Here is a 12,286-nt window from a genome sequence, read left to right on the forward strand (position 1 = left end):
CATGGTAAAAAGTCTTTTTATAGGTTTTTTGGATGAATGAATGCTAAGTTTGTTTGTTTTTCACCATGAAAAGATATTTTTCAATGTATTTTTGCCTATCTTAAACAGGTATGAGTAATGTGTTGTTTTTGTGCAGGACAAAGGGGCTTTAGGGTAAAATCATCATTTTTCACGAACCAAGACATCAGACTCATCTTTTAAGCCCTTTTCTGACTCCTAAAACATGAAAAGATTGCCGAGCGTTTCTTTTACACTCGTTAAAATGGAATTAAAAGACGGTCCTCTTATAGCCCTTTTCTGACCGTAAAAACAAGAAAATGTTGCCGAGTTTTTGTCGTTTCAAACTCGATATTGGAAATAAAAGGACGTGTCCTTGATCGCTTTTTACTTTTCAGGTCAGAGACACTAATGATGAAAGTACTCCTTGGTCGCAAGATCAAGCGGTTCTCTCAGGTATTATTTTATACTATTTCAGGCTTGAGAGACACAAATTTACGAAAAAGTTCACCTTGGAGTCTTCTTTAGTTTTTTCAGACTCTCTAAAATTGAAAAACGCCGAGTTTCTCCTATACTGGACTCGTTAAAATTTCACAGTAAAGGACCTGTTCGATTACAGACAGGAACGGACCACTCCTTCTTAGGGTCTGAAACTAAACTAATTTGGACTCATCCGAAGGATGAGCTTATAATCAGGCATATGTTGTCCTCCTCAAGCTTGTAAAAAATAAAGAGGTACTTGCCAGAAATGGTGGGGGAAAAGAGAGAAGAATGAACCTATTTGTCATCCTTTGTTACAGAAGAACCTTATCGCCGCTCTTGAACACGACACTTTTCATTCACCTGGGTTGGGAAATCCTTTGCCTTAAAGTTGATCAAAACCGATTTGAAAGTCTTCAATCGTTTCCAGGTATTAACTTTGGGTCAATCATCACCAAGCCATCTGTCGTGTCGTTATGTGTTCAAGAGGTCTCTGCAAATAAACCATTCATATGCAAAATACTTGTCATCCATTTGGCCATCCCTGAGTCAGTCCTTACAGCAACATTTCTTCAACTTGAACAATGATTTCGTGTTGTGGGCTTGCCTGCAACGGGTCGCTTTCTATCGACATCAGCACATTATCTAGAAATATGACTTAGAAATCGTCAGTACCTTGAATTCTGCATGCATCAATGGCAGGTTTCTCGCCTTTGACGACAGTTTACATCATTGACTTTCGATCAAAGGATTCCGTGACGTGTTCGACATCAACTCATTTATTCACATTTCATGGATTGTACTGGGTACTTTGAGAACCATTGACATTACTGGTAGTCTCTCTCACACTTGTTAACGGTTTACATCATTGACCGGTAATCAAGTGGTTTCTACCATGCTCGACATCAACTCATTTATTCGCATGGATAGAATCGTACCAATTCGGGAAGTAGAAATGAAGACCCTGGATCTAGTTTCCACCATCCAGGTTGCGAGGAATTTTGTATTCATTATATAGTAGACTAATCATAAACAGATGGCTGCGTCCATACTGTGTCTACAAAAGTCTATGATTGTGATGTACTGCAAAATCATTCTTGTATCAGAGCAGTAGTTAGATTGTTAGTTAAAGTTTTCAATCTGAGTATGGGAATGCATACCTCAGCGATGATATCATCTTATATATGTATTTTGTGTTGAATATTTGCAGGTTTTGACCGGGTCCTCGGCAAGATACTCCTTGAAATGATAAAGTACTTCACCCTTCCTAGATCATAAAAACCCTAATCTACTACAGGCTTCGCACTTTAGGGGGCAATCTATTACACTAAAAAATGTCACCATGACTCTTTGCAGTTAGTATGGCTCCATCCATTGTCATACTATCCTCCTTGGCAAGTTTCATGCCTCTGCTCTTCATGTCAAACTTCAAGAAAAAGAGAAAAGTCATTAAAAGTCAATTATCTCTGGTACGCAGTTTCTCTTAGCCTTACCTGCGTGTACGCAACCCAAGTTCACAATACCTGCGTACTTGTACGCTCTGTATGTAAAGGGGTGGGTGCGTACTCCTGTAAAGGTCAAAAGGTGCAAGTTTCACTCCAAAAAAGTTACTTGTGGTCATTTCTAGAGTCTTCTAGAAGCTTGTTTTACGTGTATGAAGTGCCTCCAGATGGTTCATGTATCCCTACCTAAGAGGAACTTATCCCATCAAGAGGGGAGCTATCCCATCCAAAGAGGGGCTTATCCCATTGATGGTGGACCTAAATAACTTCCTCTAGAGCACTATAAATATAGGCATTGGGCCAAAGGGAGGGGAGGTTGAAAGCTGAACATTCCTAAGGGTAGATGCTGCTGGAATTAGAACTTCCTTGTAGAAGCTTGTGAGGAGAGATTACCATCTTTACTTGTTTCCATTGGGAGGTGGGTGAGTTGATCAAAGTAAGGGAGAACTCTTGTGGACCCTGGGAGGAGCTTGCACAACACCAAGGCTCAGGTTATAATGGTTCCTTTTGTTACCTTTTAATACAAATTAGTCCATTCTTCTCAACAATTTGTTATTTATGAGTTGTTTCATGTACTCCTCGGTCTATATGTTAAATATGTTTTATTTTATGTGATATTCAGGTGCTATTTAATCGTTTGATTGTTGGTGAATGCAGGTTTTGAAGGGAAGGAGGAGCTCATCCGGATCAACAAAGCTGGACTACTACAACAGCGTTGGATTACAGGTAGGATCTAAACACTTGATTTCTCATATTGTAAAAGCATATTTAGGGAAAGATTGCTCTTATTTGTCTTGTTTGTCATTAGAAAGTCTTAGGCTTTCTAGGAAGGTCGGTTGTGTCCGCACTAACAACTCTTTCCGCGTGACACCACCCACAAGCTAATGTGATAGTAGAGGTATTCAACAAAATACTAGAGACTGCACTGACCGAAGTATGTAATGCATAGCGAAACGACTAGGACCTGTGCATACCTGTCGTATTATGGGCATACAGAACCACGTGAAAAAAATTGACGGGTCAGACACCTTTCAAGTTAGTTTATGGCGTGGAAGCTATCATGCCGATGGAATACATCATACCTAGTTTGCGAATAGCAGCACTTACAGGCGTGTCGGACCGCAAAGCCTTGGAAGAGAGGCTTGCACAATTAGAAGAACTCAAGGAAGAATAATTTCCAGCGGGATTCCACTAGCAGGTACAAAAAAAACGTGAGAAAGCCTAGCATGACCGCCGTATCAAGTTGCACACCTTTAAGGTAAATGATTTAGTACTGTTGTATGACATCAAGTTAGAAAAATTTCCAGGTAAAAGAGGTCACAGATGGAGGTGCGGTCCAGCTATTCAAAATTAATGGAGAACCCTTCCCAAGAAATGTAAATGGCAATCACCTAAAGCCCTACACGGGTGGGCTGGCTATCTGACTAACCAACCAAAGCACAGTCTTCATGACCAGAGAAGTCGAACAAGGGTGCAGGACTATAAACACAAGTACTAGAATCCGGCACCAAAGAAGAGAATAAGTCAGATAAAGATGTTTTAGAGGCATAAATGGAGCAGATCCAGTAGACGACAGAATGATGCATTGCGGACCTTCGCAAAGCACAGGCACAGTTGGAAGGGCTCCGTGCCAAGATCGCCGCACCAGTAGAGTGACTCGAGACGAGTCACGATGATTGTGTTGGGGGCCTGTTGGGCAGTGGATCCCCCCACAGCATGTTTTTGGGGCTTAAAGACCGAGTTCTAGTGAATGTAATATAAAGACTCCGCGAAGTACGGGCACAAAGAGTGAAAGTCTAGGATGAGTCATAGGGTTGTACACCCTAAAACAATGTAATTTAATGTAAAGTTGTGTCGGCCTACACATGGTCCGCGGACCATGGGATTATATAAATAGAGTGAGGCTCTTAGTGTAAAGATAATTATTTTGTAGAAGGAAAGTAATATATAGATGCGAAGGCATGGTTTGAGCATAGGAGATAAGTTGAACTGTATTCAGTCATTGTAGTAGGAAGAGGTTCTGTAGCTGAGTGCACATAGGCCTAGGAGAGTCCGTAGCTAAGTGTTCGGACCCCTGCAGCTGAGTGCGCAGGGTGGAGTCGGGTCTGTATTTGGAACTGAAAGTTAATAAAGAAGGCTATTCTGTGCATCTGTTATTGAATCTTTATTTTGGTGTTATATTTCGTTGTCACTCTATTTATTTACTGCATGCACTGGATAAATACTTGTATAAATGCTTGTATGTAAATTTAATCTAAGCAATCAGTGAACATAGCCTAATTAAGGAGAATTGGGTAATTAACACGAGTCGCACTGCGGCTAGAGCTGTGCGAAGGTAGTAACACAGGATGCAACGTGCCCGCTAGTGCTCGTAGCCACTTAAGTGCAGAGGTTCGATCGCATCCCTATTGCCACATATCAGACATCCCTAGGGTGTAGAAACTTGGTTCTAGCACCCTCCCATACTACTTCGCGTGAGACCTTCGTCCACGCTCCATGGACTGTTGTCGAAAGGGACAGTAGTACCAAGATTTTCTTAGCTAAATCACTTCTGAACCTAGGTTAGGCCCCACTATGCCAACAATATACTAACCTCAGTCAAGGCCAAATGCAATTCAAATATGATGGGCACTCTGTTGAATCCAGATTTGGTGCTCCCCCACTTGTGGATCAATGATTGAGACCTGCATCGTTGGACTCGCATCATCAATTCCTCTAAACCGAACATCCCACTGATGTCTCCACATAACAAGGACATCAATGGCACTTTGCATATGGCCTTATGTACACAATGGCAAGAAAAAATTATAATTAGTCTACAAATTAATAAGTGTATATGTATAACTTAAAAAAAAAAAAATTGTTGAAATCTTAGGAATAAAAATGTTTATCTTAACTACTAGTCCTTGAGTTAGTACATAGTGAATCTTCTTCACATTAGTGTACATGAGAGGTGGAGGTGGATGTGGAGGAGAATCCATGGAAAAATGCTCTATTCCAGGATGGCCTGGCTTATCAACTACCCCCTTCGATGACCTCATAAGCTCATCCATGTAGATATGTTGTGTCTACATGTTATCATGAAATTATTAATATAAATGAAATCTAATATGAAATGGAAATCAATATAAATAATTATCTATAATTTGACAATAAGAGTCAAAATTTTCATATATATATGTACCTGGTCTGTATCACGCAGGTCATGCACCCTCCAAGTCTCATGAATGACATCACGATACATACATGTATGTGTCAAAAGCTGGTCAAAGGGTAAACTCGCGATAAATTCATCATCATATAAGGGCACAAGTGGGTCACAAGGCAATGGTGGTGGTCTCTTAATCTCTCCATCCTATGCAACATGTGCATTGGCCAATGACATCGCATGTTGTCTGCAATAGTCTTATGGGTCTCACCACCGAGTTGTGATAGCTCCTTTACATATGTCAGTAATACCAAGCTCTGAGATGATAGTGGAAAGAATCTCATAGGTGATGGTACATACCGAGGGTTCCTACAAGCCACCTTGTGCTCATAGATATGTCCCAAACCAAGTGCAAAATAAGGAGATTCGATATCAGTGTAATCTAACCTCATATGTAACACGAACTTTGCATATAAATTCTTGGAAAAATAAATGGCAACCTGGTCATGGTGGGGAATTGGCCCCAAGCTCCAATGAATCTATCATACACAAAATGGGTTGCGTCAGCATGCCTAAAATATTTTTGTGGAATCAAACCTTTATGTCTAGCAAGGCGATGCGGAGGGATGTCAAACAACTCACCACAAACATCAATGTTCTAAGTGGTGTCTTTCACCATGTCCCAAGTATTTGGGCCTTTAACCTCATGCATCCTAATCCTTTGTATGTATTGTAGGAGGTGGCTCTGTGGGCCCGATCTCCAGTATGTCTCGATAAACCTATTGATGTTATCCAACATCAAAGAAAAACTAAGACGAGTCGGCGAATTAGAAGGGGTGTTACATATATCTTACGTGGTCCACATATGACAGGTCATAACATCCTCCAATGTGATATGGGTTGTACCATCATCCCATGGAGGGATCGATGTTGCACTTTGATCCTCAACTTCAGCCTGTTGAGGGCCTACAAATCATAAACATAATTTAACATATATAATTAACAAACTAGAAGCATAATAACAGATACATTGAACTCAAACACATTAGTTGAAGACAATTTAAAAATTAAAGACAATTTCAATACATAAACACATAGAGTTTAAAGAGGATTTAGAAATGCAGAAGGTGTACCTGAAATAAGCGAAGAAGGTCAACTAGAGGTAGCATGATCATCAACAAAGACAAAAACACTGCCTCTAACATTGCGCCAAGCATCGGAGTAGGATCTATGAGTGGAATGTGAACTCTCAGTGGGTTATATGTTCTATCACAAGCCCGACCACATATAACAAGACCTCTCACACTGTAATGGACTGCAATTGGGGCGTGTATATGGGATGCCTTAGCATATTACATATGATACATATAAACTTTAATCCAAGAAAAAAATGTTGACTAAAGTATTACATATAATACAAAACTATTACATATTACATATAAACTTATCCAAGAAAAAAATGTTAACTTAGAAAGAATTTTGACAAAAAAACCATCTCTAAACACAAGAAAAACAATATATCCTAAAGCCCTAAACTTTAGAGTCCATTTTTTGATAATTTATCAACCAAAATATTGAGTTCCATGTAAAAAAAATCGAAAGAAGTGATCAAATCTACATAAACATTTTTTTTTTTCGTTTCTAAATCATCCATTTTATTCATAGCGCATAAATATGTAAATATATATGTAAAAAATTGAAATAAACCTATCTACAAAACTGATAATTTTCCACAATTGTCTGGGTAAGTTGAGGCCACCTAACAATCTATATGTGGATATAACTTGTCTTTTATATATTAATGAAAAGGGAAGGACCTACCTAACAATTGTCGGGTCCTTAGCATTGAATCTCAGGAGCTCTGTTTGTGGGAGAATCTAAGGAAAATGTTCTTCAATACACTGAAGTCGTTCATCCTACTTTTTCATCTGAAACTGGAGCTTCTGAAATTCCTTTTTGTAGTCAGGAAAATCATGTACTGTTGCTGACATACCCACATAAATCAGTTCCAAAGCTTTTGCCAGGATACTCTTCATAAACCAATACAAGAACATAGTTTGTTTAAATTGAGTGAGATGGCCTCGGGTGTGCCTTGGGTCTGACACCATAGCTCGCTAGTCTTCTGTGTCGATTTCCATTGTGTCAGCCTACTTGTTTAGATCTGCTTCCCATTCTTCCATTAACTACCAAATTTCTTTCGACAGGCCTTCATGATAGGTTGTAGCTGCATCATTTATGATGTTCGAGACTGGCTTTCAGCCCCATGTTCTGCCCCCCATTAGAGGAATTTTGAGGTCTAAAATGGGTCTCCTATGAGAAATGTACAACCAAAATAAAATTGATAAGAATCAATAGGATTTAATATGATGATGTCAACCATCGGGGATGATTCACCATTTTTTAGACTAAAAAGGTAAAAATATTAAAAAATAATAAAATAATAAAACTACTTTTTCAACTCGTATTTTCAACTTATCTCCCTAATGTTTTACTCAAATTTCAAGTAGGAGTACTCATTGGATGCAAAATTTAGTTCATCATCCAAGGTGTACCCATGTTGCATACATTTGATGGACCTTTCTACACACAAAATGAGAAATACATGAAAAAATGTTATTGCAATCACATTTTTCATGTATTTCTCATTTTTCGTGTAGCAGAGTCCATCAAAAGTATGCAACAAGGTTACTCCTTGGATGGGGAATCAAATTTTGCATCCAAGTGTTCTTGCTCAAAATTTGAGTGAACCCATAGGGAGATAAGATGAAAATACGAGTTGAAAAAGTGGTTTTTTATTTTTTTCCTCTAAAATTTGATTATGTAATCTAACCTTATTTTATTATTTCCACTATAATTTTATAATTTCCTTAGGAGACCCATTTTAGACCTCAAAATTCCCCTAATGAGAGGAGCTGGGATGCCCTACTACTGAGGCCCCCCTATTTCTTCTACAGTGACCCCTCGAGGTTGTGCTTCTTTCCTTTTTTATCGTAGACCAAATCATTGCCTTAGACCTGCACTTTGTTGTGGAGGTTGTGACTAATATAGTTATTTGCACTAGTGGTAGCTTGAGCCCAGAAGCTCCCAGCTTCCAGGAGACACTACTGCCCCGCACACCTGCCATAGGAGAAGCATGAACCAATAATTTCTAGTATAGAACCCAAGGGATCTCCCCCTCCTCTTCCATTGCAAACATCCCTTACTGACTGACCCAAACAAAGATGTGACCCCCATTTCCAAGAGTCAGCTAACATAACGATCGATAATTGGTATGGAGATAACATAGAGGCTTAATCCACAGAAACAAATCATGTTCCCAAACTAGAGGTCAAGAACAAACATATGCTAGGGCAGTCCCCACAGGGGTAGAGACTATAAAGCCCATAGAGATGGAACCCAAAGAGATTAACTTTGCTCCAATACATCCATAGGAGAAGCCCCAACCTTCCCCAAGGAAATTAAAAAAGACATAACCTAGAAATGAAGTTGAGACCTACCATTCCCCAAGCCCTTTCGATGTTGGGTCGAGATAGGAAATCCTAGAGATGGACCCTAGAGACAAACTCCCAATATAATCCCATCATAGATAGAAAATTCCCAAAAACAACAGACACAGAAACAATACCAGGTAATTGGACCTACTTTAGATTCCATACAAACACATGCAGATGCATGAAGCCCCTCTTGTTTTGAAACTCCGGTGGTTCAAAACCATATAATCTCAATTCCATCAAAGAGTTCATTCGATGCATTGAGGAGAGAAAAATATGGAAGACCACATACCCGTTAACCAACGCATGGAGAAGCCAATATCGCCACCTCACCTTCTCCTATGTCGATCCAAAAAACCCAACAGCACCACCCTTCAAAAATCCTTTACCATACACTACACGATTACTGACTTCCCTCGCAGAGAAACTTACCAATTTCCAAAACACAATGGTAGTGTCACCTTCAATGGGAACCTTAATACCTTGCATGCATGTAGCCACCACACCATGTGCCTCGAGCATGTGAAGGGTGGTGATTTTATACCTTGAGGAGACCCCGAATAATTCACCATGATGGAATTTCCCTCCAGCTCACACCCCGATCGGGGAATCAGTTCAGAGGCTTGGAAGCTCTAAAAATTTTGTCCCTTGTCTTGCTCCAAGATCTCTTTCAGAGGATTTAACTTACCATCTAGGGGTTGAGTAGGCCAAGCCAAATCTAATGGCTCGTTTCGGTGGAAACAAACCCAATTAGCTAAGAAGTCTATTACTTTGTTTCCTTCTCTTCTAACATGGGTTGTGATGACATAGTCAAAATTTTGAAGAAGCTCACCTACCTCCTACACCAGTCTGGCAGTTCTCCAACTATGACTGAGCTTGTCCCATTTAGCCCCCTGACTCAACTTTTTAACAGTGTCAATCACTAATTTGGAGTCTCCTTCCACCACTAGCTTCTTATAACCCAACTTAACAGCTGTGAGAAGACCTTGTTTAACTGCTGCAAATTTTGCTTCACTATTAATCACATAGCCGCAATGGTCAACATATATTAGGTGTGTTTTCGTCGGAGTCTCTAAAGAACACCCCAAAACCCACGAGGCCCATATTGCCTTTCAAGGCTCCATCAAATATTAACTTGATGAACCCCTCTGGAGGCACTGTGAAGTGTTGCAAGGAATCCACATGGGTCGTTATAGGTTTCCAGGAGTTTGGGAAAATAATTGATGTAAATATATTCAGGCGGTGTAGGATTTTGGCCTCTTGGGGAGATACCTACCAGTCGGTCGGCTACCATTTCTCCACCAAGATTGTTTCTTGGATGTTTAGGGTGAGCCCCATCCAAACTTCTTCATGATATTATGGGTTGTTCTTAAAAATCCTCCAGTTTCTCTTTCCATATAGCCCAAAGTCACTAGTACAAAATGGCTAATTAGTTACTAAAAAAATTACTAAAATTTGCATATAAATGACCATTTTTCAGTCGGTGACTAGTAGTAGCTAATTTACAATATCTTATAATGCAACCAACTTTTAGTCTTTTTTAGTTTAGTCATTAATTGGTTGTCTCAATTTTATCGTCTAGTAGTATATTTAGGCATAAATTTGGTCATTAATTTAGTCATTCATTTAGTCATTAATTGTCACAATTAATGACCAAATATACAACAAAATATACTACTATATGATCACTGTAGAAAACTGATTAATGACCAAAGAAATATGACCAAAATGTTGGTCATGTTATAAGATACTGTAAATTAGCTACTAATAGTCATATATATGCAAAATTTAGTCATCACTTAAAACCAATTAATGACCAAAGAAATATGACTAGATTTCGGTCATGTTATAAGACACTGTAAATTAGCATCTAGTAGTTGTATATATGCAAAATGTAGTCATAATTTGTAATCACAAATTTATCAATTGCAGTAGTCATTTATCTTTTCTTGGTAGTTTCATATTCATTATGTAAACAACTAATTTAGTAGTTTATATTCATTTCATTTACTTTCATTAATAGTCATTATAAACGACTAATTTAGTGATATTTTCATTTTACTTGTGTTCATCGTTAATTAGTATAAAATATTAATTTAGTAGTTTTAGATTAATTTTTTGTTCATTATTAATCAACAAAAATTAGATAGTATGACTTTGTGACTAAATTAAAAAAAAAAAAAAAAATCATACAATGTGCATGTTCATCTAATATGAAAATGCAAAGTTACATATGTTAATTACAATATTAAACAATGTCAACTGCAACTATAAATAATTTCAACCACAAAAAATATATTTTATGAAATGTCAAGTGTTACAATATGAGTTTCCAACTTAATATTGGTTGGACTACAATTTACACATGAAATATTGTTTCATCACTTTAAAACATTATCATTGTGTTGCCAAGGCAATATTGCACATGAATTCACCAACTATGAAGACTTGACCATTAGTCTCTATGTGCGCGCCTTATGTGGGATATTGTCTCTAAGGGTATCACTAGACCGATTCTCTTCTCTCTCTCTCTTTTCATTTGTCGCTCCAGTGTTATTGTTCTCCTCTTTCTTCAATTCTTGCTTCTTAACATCAATACTAAGTTCCTTTTCTGAAAACAAAAGAATATACAATACAGAGTATAAGACATGAAAGACAATGAACACTGGAATATAAACTAAACTAGAATATAAAAGAGGTATACAACATATACCTCAACATCAACAATGTCACAGCCATTTTCTCCCATCAAAGCAAGAAACTCGAACATGTTTTCTTCACTTGGGCAATAATGGCCACTATGTGGCCAGATGACCTATAAAAAAAAATAAATTAAAACATCACCATAGAAAATAACACCTAAGTAACTTAGTATTCAACCTTCAGGGAAAGCTTAGGCACATTCATGTCAATTGTGTTACATGCTAAAAATATCAAGTTGTGGATAACTTGTGAAAACTAATAATCTGAGGTGTGATGTCTAATCCTTGTTGTTTTATTCACAACAACATTTCATTATCTAACACATGAACTTGGTCAAGTATATAAACAACATGTGCTCAAATAACAACATGAAATTAAACTTTTCTAATGAAAACATGTTAACAGAAAATAGCTAAAATGATTTCAATCAATGAAGTGTAATACTAATTTCATCTTCAAACTTTAGTTGTTTCTTGAATGGACATGATACCAAGTATTTTCAATTTCATATTTAAAAGAAAAAACAAAATAAAAAGAAACATTCAAAATACAATCAAACAATAAAGAGAGGATATCATGCAATGGACATTACAATTATAAAAAAAATGTTTACCTGTCCACCGATGTCTTGTTTGGCATTTATAAAACATTTTCTTGCCCAAAATAACCATGAGGTGAAAGAATCACAACATTAAAAACCATAGGAATCCCTACTAGAAACTCGAACAAGTTTTCTTTAGTTGGGAGATAGTGGCCACCATCTGGCTAGATGACTTGTATAAAGAAAGTAAATAAAATGTCACTATAGAAAATAACACCTTAGGAACTTAGTATTCAACCTTCAGGAAAAAACTTAGGCATAATCATGCAAACTAAGTTACATGTTTTAAGAGCCAAGTGGTGAATTAGCATACCATATTTCCAACCCTCCATTTTTTATTGCACCAAACCTACTAACATCTAAT

Source organism: Pinus tabuliformis, chromosome 6, assembly GCF_031772625.1.
Source record: "Pinus tabuliformis cultivar Carrire ecotype Pingquan chromosome 6, CPIR1, whole genome shotgun sequence".
NCBI classification, from domain to species: Eukaryota; Viridiplantae; Streptophyta; class Pinopsida; order Pinales; family Pinaceae; genus Pinus; species Pinus tabuliformis.